General features: G+C 34.2%; 3 non-coding genes across 3 annotated transcripts; all 3 read right to left on the bottom strand.

Annotated features, from left to right (window-relative positions):
- Nucleotides 1-207: 207 nt before the first annotated feature.
- Nucleotides 208-278, bottom strand: Trnag-gcc (transfer RNA glycine (anticodon GCC)). Its single transcript has one exon. It is a non-coding gene; the product is annotated as a tRNA-Gly (tRNA).
- A 548-nt stretch (nucleotides 279-826) lies between these two features.
- Trnag-gcc (transfer RNA glycine (anticodon GCC)) lies at nucleotides 827-897 on the bottom strand. Its single transcript has one exon. It is a non-coding gene; the product is annotated as a tRNA-Gly (tRNA).
- Nucleotides 898-1,318: 421 nt separating this feature from the next.
- Trnag-gcc (transfer RNA glycine (anticodon GCC)) lies at nucleotides 1,319-1,389 on the bottom strand. Its single transcript has one exon. It is a non-coding gene; the product is annotated as a tRNA-Gly (tRNA).
- Between the last annotated feature and the right edge of the window lie 15,494 nt (nucleotides 1,390-16,883).

The raw sequence follows: 16,883 nt of genomic DNA on the forward strand, positions 1-16,883 counted from the left end.
TATATGTAGAACAAGTTCGTGTTTTGGTGGAGTATTTTACAGGGAAACTACGGTGTTGTCTTTGATAAATAAAGAAAGAAGATATGAAATGTTTTCTTTACATATTAAAATATTATCATCTTAGGTACTATAACTAAAATGACTCATCCTTCCAAATATATGAAAGAGTGAGGAGAATTTCCCCCCTTGCATTGGATATCAAAAACATGCATCGGCCGGGAATCGAACCCGGGCCTCCCGCGTGGCAGGCGAGAATTCTACCACTGAACCACCGATGCTTCATATCTACTATTCGACATATCACATCTATTCTCTAGAGGTTCAGTCTGGGTTGGTTTGTCTTATTCCATAAACTGTGAGGCAATCTTAAAAGAACATAAACGATTATTTGTTACCGAGAAATTAAGTCATTTGAATATGAGTCGATATTTGGAACTCTCTTCACGTTTTGAAGATTTTATGACAAAGTTTAGATATGAATAATGGGATTATTGCGTTGTAAGGGTACTCCTCTGTATCATATGTATTATCGTTGATCATCTGTCGTGGTTTTCTTTCCTTTGATTACACCGGGTGTATGAGGAAAGTATTTACGTCCCAGGATATTATACCTGGGTCATTCCTTAGTCGGGATTTCTCAAAATATTTCCCCCGATATTAACGAAAACTTTCAGTGTGTAATAAATCTCATCACGGAGGTCGTATGTGTGGCAGGCGAGAATTAAACTTATAACCAACTTAGGTACTATAACTACAATGACTCAAACATCAAAATATATAAAAGAGTGAGAAGACTTTTTGCTCCTTCCATTGGATAACAAAAACGTGCATCGGCAGGGAATCGAACCCGGGCCTCCCGCGTGGCAGGCGAGAATTCTACCACTGAACCACCGATGCTTCATACCTGACTATCAGAAATTGAGAAAAAGACTTAATCTCTATATTTAAAAAGTGTTTCTCTGATATCCTGTCCTCTTTAAGACAATTTTCCCTCAAGCTCGAAAAGATTTTTTTTTTCATATATATTTACTTATCAATAACGATTAATCAACTGAGACAAATTTGTTCAAATTCTGAAAGAGAACAAAATAATCAGTTCAATTTAGACATTTTAATGTCAATTTTGCAGGTAAAGATTCACATAATAAGCATTTCAGTTTGTTTTAACATTCGCGACTGTGAACCACATTTCTAGATTACACGTGAGATATAACGGTAGCGGCCAGATCCCTTGTTCTCTCGAGCTCTGGATCCCGTTCCCCAAATCAATTCTTGGTCGGAACTCCCGTTATCATTTTGAAAAATATTATCAAAAATGTGCATCGGCCGGGAATCGAACCCGGGCCTCCCGCGTGGCAGGCGAGAATTCTACCACTGAACCACCGATGCTTGCTGAAAGTTTACCAAAAAATATTTATGGAATCCCCAAAAAGGGCACATTTACATGATGTGTATTTGTATTTGTTTTAACCATTTAAAGACATTTGCTATTGATTAAAGAAATATTCTGAATACAAAGTTAATCTAAACGTCATGAACGAGAGATAACATTGTACTGATTCTTCCAAAAAGAAAAAAAATGTCCACGTGGCTAATACAGCCTACGGCAATACACAGCTCCTATTTGCCGAACTTACTACACTGCCTTCTCTACCGAACTTCCGCTGTATGCGAGTGTTATCTTTTGTGGTATGTACAAACGTCATAGTCCGTGCTGTATCAAAAAGCACTACAATAGTTTTCGTCTGAAAATGTTGGTACACGTGTGAATTGAAATTTAAACGTGTTCCTGAATAAACAATGTTGATTATGAGACCCAGTCCTTGTTATACAATATGCAAAAATACGTCCTTGTTATTCATATAAGAAAATAATTATTTCAAAATATTCATCGTATAAGATTATGGCATATCATTTGTCCATTTCTATTATCAGAGACACAAAGTTATGGGGTTTGTGTACACCAGAGACATTTAATATGTTACACGTCTCTGGTGCATCAGAAAACACACCATGGGCGTATAATGTCCTCTACATGCATCCTTGGACAAACCGAATACAAAGTCACGTGACTTGTTCATCACAAGACATGGCTTTACTTCCTTCATAATTTTTAACCAATCAGATCTCTTCGTTTTTCTTACAGGGGTAATCAATTTCCTAATTCATGCGTAATGATTAATGATTAAATATCATGTTTGAGGTCTTTTATAGACTGCTAGAATACCTATCACCTTAAAACAAAATCTACTGACCTGATCAACATATATTACATACATAAAAAGTATACTCTCTCTCTCTCTCTCTCTCTCTCTCTCTCTCTCTCTCTCTCTCTCTCTCTCTCTCTCTCTCTCTCTCTCTCTCTCTCTCTCTCTCTCTCTCTCTCTCTCTCTCTCAACTGTCTTATAATTGTTTCATCGTTTTTATATCATACGGTCACCTTGAAAATATAATATGTGTGTATTAATATGTTGGAAAAGGGCTGTATATAAGTTGTAAAACTTGTGCCCAATAAAATGATTACACAATTATGTATAGTAATCACGCTTAAGAAGGAAATTTTCATCTTTGAAATAACACTTACATGGATCGCGTCTCCATACCCGTGCTGATAGTCTATATTTCAATAAGCCGACAATGACAAATCAAATATTGACATTATATTATATAGTTGTAGGTAGCATGAATGACTAGAAAATTTTACCCCCCCCCCCTCCGCCCTACTCCATTTCGGAATTATCATATATCTCATAATATTAAAAAGATGTCAAGTACACAGCTCTGGTGTAGGTCAGAGGACGAAAATATGTCATTTGTTGAAATGAAAAGTGAGATGTGACCCTGATATACATATACATGTTTCAAAACACGGCAATTACTTGTTACTGCATATTTTGTCTCTTAACGGGTACCTATTTAACTTTATCTCGTAAACAAGCTTTCAGTTCACTGCAAAAACAAATTATTTTTTTACTTTTGATTACTTTTAGATAACAAAACGGGGTGTGTTAAAATATTTAATATTCCATAGTCCGCGATATATATTCTAAATATTGTAATTTATATTCAATTTTTTATGATTTATATTCTAGATCATGTGATATTTTAAAATTATTCCATTAAGTTTTGAATATAAATAACATTATTTTGAATCACAAGATTTAACAATACTTTACACAAGATGTAAAAATATAACGAATTACAAACAGGAATTGCAAAATGTCTCAGAGGAAGGATATAAGTACATTTCTGTTACCTATCCTATGCAACCCAATATGTGTCTATATCGGAATTTTCATTTTTACAAAAAAACAACATTTTGAATAGCCTGGCGTTCGGCTCCAACAATTCGCCAATGCTTTCCTTAAGAGGTCTCGTTTTGTATGGTGGAATCCGGTGAGTTTTCTGCGTTGATTATTCTCGGTAATGTTGGCGTTTGATGTTAGAGAATTAACGACACTCATGTATATATTAATTATTCAATAATGTTTAAGGTAATTTCCACATTAAGTGCTTGCTCATTGATAAAAAGCACACGACGATTTCGCTTTTAATAATAGATAAAGTAAAAATATTAATGAATTTTAGATTCAGTATGTTGTCTTTGTATGATGGGGTTCCCTTTAAGCTGTGTCAGAAAAGCCTGGTGCATTATATTCCCGTGTTGTTTTCTTCTACAAGCAGGGTTTTGAGAGTGGTCGTTTAATACAGGTTGTCTCCTAACAAAGGTGGTCTCGTGATACAGGTTGTCTTTAATGTAAACTTCCTTACAAATTTCATGCTACTCAAAACTTTATCATCTGTAACTATTTACGGAGCTATTAGTTTAAGTAATATTCTTCAATTCTGTAATTATTCTTGTTTACTATTTCATTACATAAAGTGAAAAGGTTATCAAAAATATCGTTCATTTCCTTGCGAAATTAATATATTACACAACTATCAACATATTTATGACTCGTCGAGAAATTTGAATTTTCTGCGGATAACTGTCTGTTTCATATCGATATCATCGTAAAGACAGGTCGAAAATTCACATAAATGAATACTACATTTACGTAAATGTAAATTTTACAAACTCAGTAATTAGCAACAAAACTATCAATATAATGTGATACTTTACAACTCATCTTCGTTTCTGATAACACACGCCCGCTGTCATTGACAGAAGGCTAGCTGGAGTTCAGGATGGACACCAGAAGGATGTGAGTGGCTATGAGGGAATATTTTACAATCCATGAGTACAATTTTCTGTTTCATATGATCTGTATTATCATGTGTGACAATTAGATACACAGAATTAAATTGAATTGACTGACCAGCAGGTGGATTGAGATCCTAAGAGGACTTCCAACGTCCCCGTTTGATGACAAGGAATGAGCTCACGTGAAGAGGTAATTAAATGGCCAGTCAGACCTCTAACACGGACAACTTTGATCACCTCGGAATAATGAACTCCTGCAATATAAATACACTTCGGCGGCTTCTATCAAACGATAAAATGTCCGCCGCTCTAGTCACCAATGATAATTCACTTGAGTAATTTGTTTCGTAATTTTCTAAGTTTGAACATAATTATGTGAAATCGGCTAGGTTCATTAAAGGTAATTAAATCCCTTTCTTAAATTTTCATTTGATGTTAAGAATAATAATCTTTTCATCTTCTCGGTATTACGTGCGTAATGCGTTCGACAGACGGATATGTTCGAACACAACAATGAATTTGATATTTATATCATTTATAGAATATTTTAGCGAGGCCATATGCTCATTAATTTCACTTTCATTTTCGACCCCTGCATCTGTTTGTCACCGTTGTCCATTGTAACCAGTCCGTTATTTCATTGTAATGAAATGGGTAATGAAAATCCGGTTAATTCACCGGAATTTCATTACTCTCCAAGAAATCAAAAATTTAGCAAACTATGAAAAACATTCTCCCCGGAATTTCCGTTTCATTTTATCTCGATCCGGAAAGACACAAATCAATACAGAAAATACATTTACATTTCTTGTTCATATTTTATTCTCAACATTTTTCTTAATTATGTTTTTAACATCGTCCAACATAGCCTTAAATCAGGTTTTCTTTTGATGTAATTACTAGTACAGTTGAGAAAGTAATTATCATAAGGATTCAAAGTTAAGTGTAAAGATTTATTTTACAGCATGTTTCCAGTGAACAGGGTTTTCTGCTATCCTTATTCTCAAATAAATTAACTTCTTCAGAGATTGTTGTTTCGTCTTTATCTTATTCTAAATATGTAATAAATAAGTATGCTTAATTCCTGACAAAATATTCTTGTTTTTATTATGAGAAATAGTTCATTAAATTCGTTTTTAGCAACGTGCCCAATGTACGACTATATTCTATAACAACATGAATGGTATACATATGTATATATATGTGATAATGACAGTGAAGTTCCCGACCGTTACTTACAGTTCAAAGTTTTGTTATGTGAAAATCAATTCAGATGAACTATTATAATCCGAACGTATGTATATTTATAACAAATTGGCATATCAGTTTTCATTATAAAATACCAACATATACCAAAGCAATATTTTTGGTTTTGTAACCAACCCTTGACGCAGGTGGCAAAGGTTCACTAGAACAGGTGGGATTATGTGATAAGTTTAACATGCATGTCGCTTTGGTTTAATAATTATTTTATTGCAGAAAGTTTGTACAAGTTATACCAACTTATAAAGCCCTCTCCATTACATAGTTTATACACCAGTACTTAAACAACAAGCATTGTAACAATATATATATAATAATAATTTTTGATTGAAACACAAGGGAAGGACTGAAGAGAAGGATAGAGGGTAGGTAAGGAGGGAAGAAGAGAGTATATAGTACCAAGGAGGAAAGATGGGGAATGCAGATAACTAGCCAAATCGCTCAGATACATCAATACATTTTTGAACAGCTCTAGCTAGAAGCGAGTTTTCAGCTGAACTTAGCCTTACGTCTCCGTTTAAACGAACGTTTATCGAAATATCACATCGCTATTGATCCACTGTGAATTAGTCGTTTTGTTTTGAAGATTCCTAATTCATGCTGCTGTATATATTACTGTAGTCTGTTTGACAGACTAACTCCTGTCTCTTGAATATCACAATCATGGATAAAAAACTGAGCTTGGTAATTTTTGTGTCTCAGATGTGTCTGTTTGAAACTGGTGTGTGTGTTGGGGGGCGGTAATGGCAGAGTTTAGAAGCGCAATTCTTTGCAAAAACTTAAAAACTGGTAGCCAGTCTAATTGTTTGGTCTCTATCTTACTCTTGTTTATCTTGTCTTGGGAGAATGTGCGTGGTGATTGTGTTGTCTATTCCACTAATTGTTCTACGTTTTTCTTTCGGAGTGATGTTGTTGGGTCTTCAGATTTAAACCAATACTTGGACGGGACACTCTCTTTATGACAAGACCAAAAAAGGAATTGAGATTTTATTAAAAGTTAGAATAGATAGTTATTCTGTACGGAGACCGATATACGCTATGATTTATTTGTTACAGGTATTTGAAGTCTGATTAAGTCATGCACACGATCCTTACCTCGGTAAGCCATTCGTCCTTTGATCGAGTGCTAGTCGTTTAACCTCTGACCTCGTTGTCATTTTCTGACGAGGTAACCAGGGCGAAATGCCTCGTCTTCACACTTGTTGTGAGGTTAAAAGCTATCTAGTGACAATTCAAAGTCCCTCCGATACCTCGAGTCAGGAGGGATCAAACGAGGGTATTGTGTAAAGAAGGACTTCAATAAAGATAGGGCTGGATGGAGGTTAATGTCACGTGACACCCATAACCCTTTTCCTGATACGTCATTGTATAATCTTTTGACTCTGAGAGAAATTCACCAATGAAGTTTCTTTTTGAAAGTCAAACAGGTTCTTAAATAAGTCAGACGTTGTGGACTGATACTGTCATCACCATTGTTAGCAAATACATTCCCAACTGTTAGGAAATAAGGTTTAAAATTTTATAAAAATTGCAGAAACAATTCATTTTTAAAAATTATAAATACATGGACCTATGTAAAGAATTTTTTTAAAACAATCAAAAGACTGTTGTTACTGTATTTCAAGTAAATAAAAGACTGATAAACAACTTTAGAACATGTTGGATTAGTTTGCACTTCAATGGCCTGACCTCCTGCACTGTACAAGTACATATACAAACAAGATGGCACACCTTATCCCTCCAAACCACCTACTCGTCTTTATGCACGGAATGTATGAAATGAGCACGTTTTAAGGGTCAGATTATATCCGAGAATCAATTTTTGATACGGCCTCATGCCAGCTGAACGTAATATAAATCTCGATGTAATTCAATATTTGTAGTCTATACATATTCTGTGGACATGTAAACACATTTGACTGACCCTGGACGGACATTTGAGACGGGCTGGAGCGTGACCTGGATACGTAATAGGACAAAGTCGCGTGCCACGAACGCTTAGTCAAGGCAGCGCCTCTGATGTAGTCTACATTCCACACCAAATTATAAATTTTCCCCTAATGTCTTCAGAGTGTGCCTTTGCTTAGTCGTTGCATTGATTTGATGACTAAATGGAATTTCAGTGTACATGGATGAATCATTTTTATGGTGATGAACTCCTTAATGTTATCATGAAAAGTAGAAGCTTTCAATGGCGTTCCAACCGGTTTGGTCACGACTCATTGTAAAATTTTATTGCTTTGAAATAACAGAGTTGCCCTCAGGTTACAACTCGGAAAAGAATCGTTTATTTAAAATGTTTGTGATCTATTATGAAAGATACATTTACAGGAACCGTTCAAATCGTACGCTATGAATGATATCGATGTTACAACAAGTATATGCCAGCAGTGATAACATTAAACAGTTCAATTTTTCTCTTTATTTTGTTGTGATTTCTGTCGATTGTTTGGCAGGTTTCAGCTATATTTACATATGCAAAATATAACAGGAAACCAAATGTTTTTTGTCCTCTCTTTTTTCAAAACATAACGAAGCTTCGTTTAATACGATGAAAGATTAGTTCTGTACGGAGAAAGCTTATACGGAAAAAAAATTATGCGGAGAAAGCTTAGTTTTATACGAAGAAAGCTTAGTTTATATGGTGAAAGCTTGGTTTTATACGGAGAAAGCTTAGTTATATACGGAGAAAGCTTAGTTAACGGAGAAAGCTTAGTTATATACGGAGAAAGCTTAGTTTTATATTGCGAAAGCTTAGTTTTATGCTTAGAAATCTTCGATTTATACGGAAAAATATTCCTGAAGCCAGCCCTACAACTACTTATAATTCATTATATGTCATGAATCCATGAATTTTTTATATAAACAAATTGTCTCTTGTAGATTATTTGCGCTTAATTAAATGAGTAGCTTACTTTGCACCACAGAGATAATTTCACTCCCACAGTTGGGGAAATCATTTTACACTTGTGTATACCTCTAATGTATTACGAGATAATTATGTTATATTGTTGATCATAATTACGTTAAATTCCTGATTTTAATGATATATTTTTTATAAAAAAGATGAGTTTTGCTGATTGTAAACAATATTCGAAACCCAAACGACCGAAGGATAAAAAGCAACAATACATGTATATCATGATATCGTTTTTGGCTATAGTATATAACTTTGTTTTATGTTCTGTGTTTGTCATGTATTGTCTTGACTAAGTGACGGAATGTCTCGAAAATTGTATACCTGCTTATACTAAATCTATCACATCGAACTTTTATCTGTTATAATAACATATATATGATTGTTTTTTGGGATCTAAGACCAGTATTGTGCCATACCGTCAGTACTCTTGCAGACTCTATTTTCTAATAAGGAATAAACATCAGCTTTGTCGTCGTGATGAAATGCCATGTCTGCGTTGATGACGCCATCTTCCTTTTTTTGAAGACAAAATTTGAATTCTACAAAATTGAATCAGAATTTGCTAGCGACAAACATCTGCACTGTTCATTTAATATCTATATTATAGCCACAAAGACATTTCCGTTGGAGATCAATCTATGTCATCATTCAATGAAGTGATTTTCCATACAAATAGCTATTCTAAACATTTTATCTGATGTTAAATATAAAAAATCTAACCATATGCATCATGTTTGGCATTCATGTTCTGTAACATGGCTGTGGCTTGTAATGCACAATTGTTCGAATATAGCTTGGTATCCAGGTGAACAAACGCTTATTAATCGTCCGCAGATCATTTTCCTTTAAATCGAATCAACAATAAAACATGGCTCCAAACCTTCCTGTCCCTGATGAATATTTTAACAAATACTTTGTGGTAATCTAATGTGTTGTAGACAAATCGACGTTCCAGACAACAATTACTGTTTTTAAAGAGGCATAGGATATTCATTCTTAATAGAAGTAATGAATAGCGAGTTTTCAAATACAAATAACTATCACAATATCTTTAAGGATATCCGATACATAATCAGTAATATTAATATTATATGGACAATTTTGTTGATTTATAATTGTTATTGGTTTTGTTTATGGTATTAAGATGTTGATTGTTCATCAAGGTTCCCGGGGAAATGTGCCGAAATAAACAACAGAATAACATTATGATTTTATTAAAATTTTCCTTTATAGTGTAAGGAAACCTGTATGAAATCAACATATTGTAGTTGAAATATTTCTCATAAAATGTTTTATAGCAATTTTAAATATTTCCTTTCATTTCTACGGAAAACTACATATTACTAATTGCCTGCATAATTGTCATTTAAATTTCTCATACGTTTCTTGTCTTACGAAAGTAAAGTTTGCTCAATCTGCTGAACGAAATATTTCGCGCAGAGTTTGAGAGTTTGAACCATATCTTTTGTTATTTAGATAATGAACAATGCTCATGCAATACTTGGCTTTTTAAGAGATTGCTACTATAATAATATAGTGAAACTAACCGAGTAGTGAAATATGAGTCACACCAGCTATATGTATAGCACATCAATACTCTTGTATAATTAAGCATAACCGTTTTCACAGACAACACTTTATCATTGTCCACAGAACCCAAAAGTGGACGCAAATGAAAACCATAGACACACAAAAAGATATACATCAAATCTGTTTCGTGTCTTTGATTATAACATTTGCATCATCTCTTTAGGATATAAGAATTTGCGATATACGTCTTTTCTCGGAACATAAACAACCAAAAACAAACACAAATGGCGTTATAATTGTTGGAGATTGCTCGGACGAAAATCCGTTTTAATAGAGATAATACTTATAAAGGGATGACTGATTTTTGAAAATTTCCAACCGAAACCTGATGGCTGATCTAGATGTTTAAATTCTTTCATCTTCGATGGAATCTGTTTATATTCATATTTCGTTTTTTTACCCTGACGAATTTTCGCATTACCGGCAATAAAGGGTCTCATACCTCTGTCGATTACCTCATCTGATATATCATGTTTTCACTGACGTGAGCGTAACGCCGAGACATTCTCCGAAGTGTATCGGTTCATCACACATGCTGCAGCACGCGACCAAGCATTGTCTCCTTCTCTATTGTCAGGCAACACCAACTAATGTCCGCCATACGGATCAAAGCGCCATCTTGTCACATCGGCGGGCGCGTTCGACAGGTGTACCAACCTCTCTGTAGATAACATTGACTGCTGCATCTTAATGAAAACACCAATCGAGCAAGCACTTTTGATCTCATTGCGTCACGGATCAAGAACGAATATGTTTTATATAGTCATTATAAAATACAGAATGATATTTAACCGAAACGCACACAACGATCAATAAATCTATTAATCTGACGCGGATGATCCTTTACGAACTCTGATCCTTTGTGATAAGAGTCCTATTCTGACTTAATGACTTACATTCATGCCCCATTACATCAGAGCAGAGTTTGATATCAAAGTACTTCAACTGTTGCATTTTTGAAGTGGCTCCTGTCACCCTTGTCCTTTTGATGGCATACACATTTTCATTGGGCACGCGCGGAATCATTTAATTGCAACGAAAGAAAGGACTGCATTTTCTCCATTGTTATCATCTCCTTCATAAAATATTTCGTGAAATACAACCCGGGTAAATCAAACTAGGGCATTGTTGAATGAGTGACAATATCATCAGTATGTACAACAATGGACAATGTACATGCAATTATCATTGTATAAAATCAGATAAAATAAAGAATGTCGGTGAATCACAAATAACGATACATATATAAATATATAACCACCATTTTGTGCAATAGATGAAATACCCCGATAAGCCTATCTTTTTTTAATATTATATCTATAACAATTTTACCTTCTATTCCCTACAAACATCTATACAGATAGTGTCAATCACGTTTGTATCCCGAAAACTAACCAGATTCCAGATGACACATTACCGTCTATTAAATCCATTTATCAGGTACTCGGAAAGTGCGTTTTTCATAATTAATTAACTGAAAATTGCTGAGATGCGCGCGTAGTAATTTCAGGAATCCATTATCGACAAATTCTAGTAATTCAAATTACCGTTAAAGTGTTCTCTTTGTAGGATGAGCGTATTAAAAATGTACTGGATTGGGAAAGGTGGCCACAGGTAGCGGATGTACAAATACGGTTACCATGTTAACCGGTTATGGTTGCCCTGAATTTATTGATATACATATGAAAATAACAGAAAGAGGCTGTGTAAAAGCATTTTTTCTGATTTGTTTAGTTGCGTATATGCAATGCAGAATTATTACCTAATTTGGAAATTCTTTTAAAGTGACAAAAAATAAAATTTGGCATTATTTTGCAGAGACATATGTTATCACGTATTACGCATCTGTTTAGGGTATTTTACACACTTTGCGGTTAAGTTAATTTGTACTATACGAATTTGTCACGGTCCATCTCTACCATATATGATAATGCTATTCTTTGATATCCGATACAAGTTCATAAAATATTTTTTTCAGGCACAACCATTATGAGATGAAGCTGTGTATGCTTGGCTCGCTACCCAGGTGTGACGGTGTTAGGTGATGGTCCTTCTATCCTATTGTTCACATGAAGACATGAAGACAATAGCCTGAGGTTTATCGCTGATACTTCATTTCAGCTTGTCTAAAACAAAGGAGACTAGAGTTTTTTCTTGCTCCGTATTTTCCAGATGTACAATGGTGATGAGCGGTAATATGTAACGCTTTACGACTATCAGCCCATTGTTGAACAACTGAGTCACTCTATTGATATTCAAGTACGCTCAGATACCATCGCAGCTTGCTTTATACTGCAGTGTAACGGTATCAAAATAGGATTGCCTCACTTTTGCTGAATGCCATTGAAAGAATTGCAGAATAAGACGGCATCTCTTTCAAGTTCCGTACGGGAGAGGGACGCGGACGCTTTCCCAGCTGTTACTACCAACTGTTTGCTCTATTTATGTGCTACCAATTCTCTGATTCCGATTTCCGAAGAGTTCAAAGAAAAGACGCTCATCGAAGCCGGACAACGCGTATCAGCGTCCGCCATAAAAATCCTATCACCTGGGTTCTCTTCCAGACGCAATCCTTTCTTAGAAAGTACATCATATTTCTTGTTTCAAAATTCTGCTTTAATGTTTGATGGTATGCAAAATTGGTAATTACAGCTGCCGGTTCTAGACAGAGCAATGCACGTGAAAAGACAATATTGGAGACAGAAGTAATGGGGAGAAATGTTCGTGCAAAGAGAATGGGCTTGACTTTACAGACGATGTTAATGTGAAAAGTGTGCGTCATATTTTGTATTACTACTAGCCTTCAAAAGATATATTCTCGATATGAATTTTGATTTTCTTCAATAATTGAAAATCTACCCTTCGCTGTTATCCGTACAAATCATTTTAGAAATAAACGACATGATGTTGGTGTTCAAATTCAACAAAAATGCAATATAAATGCATCTAATATATATAATAGATAACCACCTTTGTCAAAGTGCGTCCAAATTCATTTTTCTCTCCATAAAAACACCCAACACTGCATAAATCCAACGTAACATAATCCGGGCATTTTACCTCGTTAGTTACATAAACAATGAAATTAGATATAATCATGAAGGCATGTATCATAACAACTGATAAATGATAACTTCATTTCAAGCACCACGAATACATTTGGTAACATAATAACTCACAATACGAATATCCAACAAGATATCAGTAACGATTTGAAGCTGCTTGATCTCAGTTGTTTGTATGACAAACAGCATTGGATCAAGTATCAGGTATGTTTTACTAAAATGATACATTCCAATTTACTTTATCTTCGACAATTGAAAGGTACAATACAAAAACAAAAGGTATTTTACAATTTAATTGAAATCATATTACGCTACATGGATTTATTTTATCTATCATTTTGTTTTAACAATTAATATTGTAAAAATGGTTCAACGTAATAAATTGTCTTTCAGGTAAGCACTGTATTGTACTGTGTTCGAAAAGTAATGTATGACGCTATAAAAAGTGTTAGAATTAACCAAACACATTTTACGTGCATATGTCGAGATTAGAAATTATTTGCATGACAATGTAAGTCTTTAATTTTTTTGAGGTTGATCTTCTTACTTCATACGTCCTAGAATTAAAACCTATCCTATTGTACCCAGCTGTTAAAAACAGTTGGTGTAAAGTGTAAAGATAAGGTAAGGTTAACGACCCTGTCATGAAATGATAAACCTACAACCAACATAGATGTCTCTAATTACACCAAACATTCGCTAAACTGTTAAATTGAATAACAGAAACACGCTGTTTTACTTCTGAATGATTAGCATGCCAGTCGTTAAACACACTGTTATTTCACATTTTGACAAACAATCTGCTATTATCAGAAATCTGACTATATATGTAACATACTGGGAGCGAGTGAGTGACCGGCACATCACAAGAATTCTAATTAGCGCATAAATAAACAATTCTTAGACCCTCGCTGGCTACCTGTCTTTTTTACAAAATCTTACTCGACCGTTAGGTGGGAACAATAAGGTTTCCAGATTTGACGTGGCCTTTTCGATCGAAATTTCTTCGCATCATTAACAGACACGCGACACAGGTGGCTGGCGGAGGGGTCCCTAACACCCCGGTACCCTGTACCGCCATTCGGCACACCCATGTCATGGACTCATACAACTATTGTGAGTCGTTTTGTCTCCTCAGATTTACAACGTTTTGTCGTGTTTATTTATAACATGTTACCGCTTTTTATAACGTGCTACCTGTCTTTAAAATTTGCGTGGTTCACTTTCAACTCCGAAAAAACGACAGCGTGCCAATACAATGTAATGCTTTAAATCTAACAAACATGTGATTAGCTTTATACAACCGATACAAAAATAAAATCCGCCGGTCACACTCTATCAGAAATTCATTGAAAGTACAAATCAATTAATTTAACAAACATATCGGGAACAAAATAACCTAATAGCAACGACATATTCTGCACTAAAATAAAAAAGAACATAATAATAAATAGCTACACTAAATAGATCAAATTCATACTGAATATGTTGTATGGAGAGAAGAGGCTGGAGTTCAAACAGTATGCAAAAGTTTTGATTTCCAAAGAACGAAAACAAATTTTGTGAAGACGTAAGAATAAACAAAACGTCCCAGATGTTATTTTGTAACTGGTAAAGATGGGAAAATTATATACTAGGATTAGGACCTTATATGCTAAAATGTAATTTATTAAATATTCTTTATCAACTATTTAAATGATATCGAAATAAGAATTATAAAATAAGTGTTTTTACATTTTGACGGCGATGGTATCAACACATGCTTTCGTGTTTCTGCTGTTTCGAAGTTAGGATTACCAGTTCAAGAATTTACACCCTGTAAAGCATCCCAAACGTTTTGTTATACATTAAATTCTCGACTGATATTTTCAATAATCTATTTCTGCTGTTTGCCAAAGCTATGTACCTTCACGTTAAAGAACATATTTACATAAATAGCACATTTAATTGCCATTTAATTTTCGTTGTTATGAGTACATGTACAGCTGTTTCTATAATGTCCATTTTTGCAACAAGTATTGAATATAGATATTTTTTAAAATTAGTTTGTTTTGTATTGGTGGTATCAGCATCTGTTATTCACCTGATAAATGTATTTTTCTATTGAGGATATTAAACGTTTTTAAAAACGAGAAAGGACATGGTTGTGAAGATGAAACCTAACGGAAGACGCAACATCGCTTTGTGGTTGAATAATATAAAATAGAACGAGTAATAAAAGAAATTAATTGACCAATTCTCGAAAACACATTTGTCATAAAACCTAATATTGAAGTGCATTGTCTAGTCCAGGTGTTACAGTTTGAATTACATATCAGATGGTTTCTTGTACAGAAGTTTACACAGACGCTGTAAAAGAACAAGTTCTCTCAAATCCAAGGCGAAATATTGTTTCACCTGCTTAGTCAAATAGTTTTGGTTTCGAATTTCCATATTGGAAGGTTATATCTTATACGTTTGTTCAGAGACGAAAACCTTCAGTTTGTAGTCGTTTCCCAAATACTTTTAAGAGAGATGTAAACCAAAGAGAGTTTTTGTGGTTTTTGTTGCTATTTTTTATCTTTACCAATCCTCTTTTTCAAATGAATACTTAAGATTTAATGAATGTTGTAAATTTTGTGTAACATCATTGCTTGCAGGTAAAATTTCGTCTCGTGATGGGTATGGTAAGCACAAAATGATTCGTAACTTAAGTATACAATATTGTAGATTAACTGGTTATTCGGAGGATATCTTCATGTAGTATGTAGAGGTGTTTACATGACTAGTTGATATCACGCCCTTTATCAGGCCGATGACTTGATATTAGGCCAAGAGCAGAAGTGCAAATGGTTGATAGCAGGCCGAAGGCTGTAGAAAGTTGTAATATTGAAATAACCATACCATGAAGTTTTTATCAAACATTTCAGAAACAATATAAACAAAAACGTAATTAAACAATAATTTCAATATTACCAGCATTATGAGTTATAAACAATACATGGTTACCTGTATACTAACCAAGAAACATAATTCAATTACTATCTGACCGTATAACCCTTACTTTCATTCATTTTTGCCAAGGCGATGATCTGTCAAAGAAATAAAAAAAATTATATATCTTTTCTGAAATGTTTGCCTCCTGAAATACACTGGATGTATTCAGGCCATTCTTTATATTTTTACTGAAAACGTAATCCTTATTTTTTTCTTTCTTCATCTTTTTAGCATTAAGCATTATTTCTTTATTGGCGTAACTATTTTTTCCGCTGTTCACGGACTGCTTGCTATTGATGACGTCATAATAAATCCCGATGACGTAATATCGACCCAGGCCGATAACACGATATCAGCCTTCCTATAAACGCGGACTCTGATCTGACATTTCAAACAACATCTGTATTACATACAAAATATTTGTTTTGCCAGAGACAACCATTTTGAGTATTAAACATGTGCAATATAACCTCTTGAGATGTCAGAGTCATATAATAAAATGTTCCTTTCCGTTTAATTTCTGAAGTATGAAACTCGTCACAATTTTTTCTTTTAATAATTGAAAAGCATAGGCATTTTCATGAATCACATATCAAATGGAAACAGTCTTAAATTATATGCTATGCATCTTTAAATTGTATCTTTATTATATGGAAAATGAACAATGTATTTTCCAGTGGTACTGTGAGGAAAAGAGGATCAATTGATCAAAGCAATGATTAGTTGTTTTCTCTGTACGTAGAACTATACAAACTCATTAAATGTTAAAAGACTAGAGAGGATACATCTGTTATGAACTTATCTTATCACTAAACTGCCACGGTCCAGTCCCGTTTGCGTCCTTTCTACTCATTGATCTCCGACC

The sequence above is a fragment of the Ylistrum balloti genome, unplaced genomic scaffold (genome assembly GCF_031769215.1).
Source record: "Ylistrum balloti isolate Yb309-2 unplaced genomic scaffold, AGI_CSIRO_Ybal_v1 Utg370946, whole genome shotgun sequence".
Lineage (NCBI taxonomy): Eukaryota > Metazoa > Mollusca > Bivalvia > Pectinida > Pectinidae > Ylistrum > Ylistrum balloti.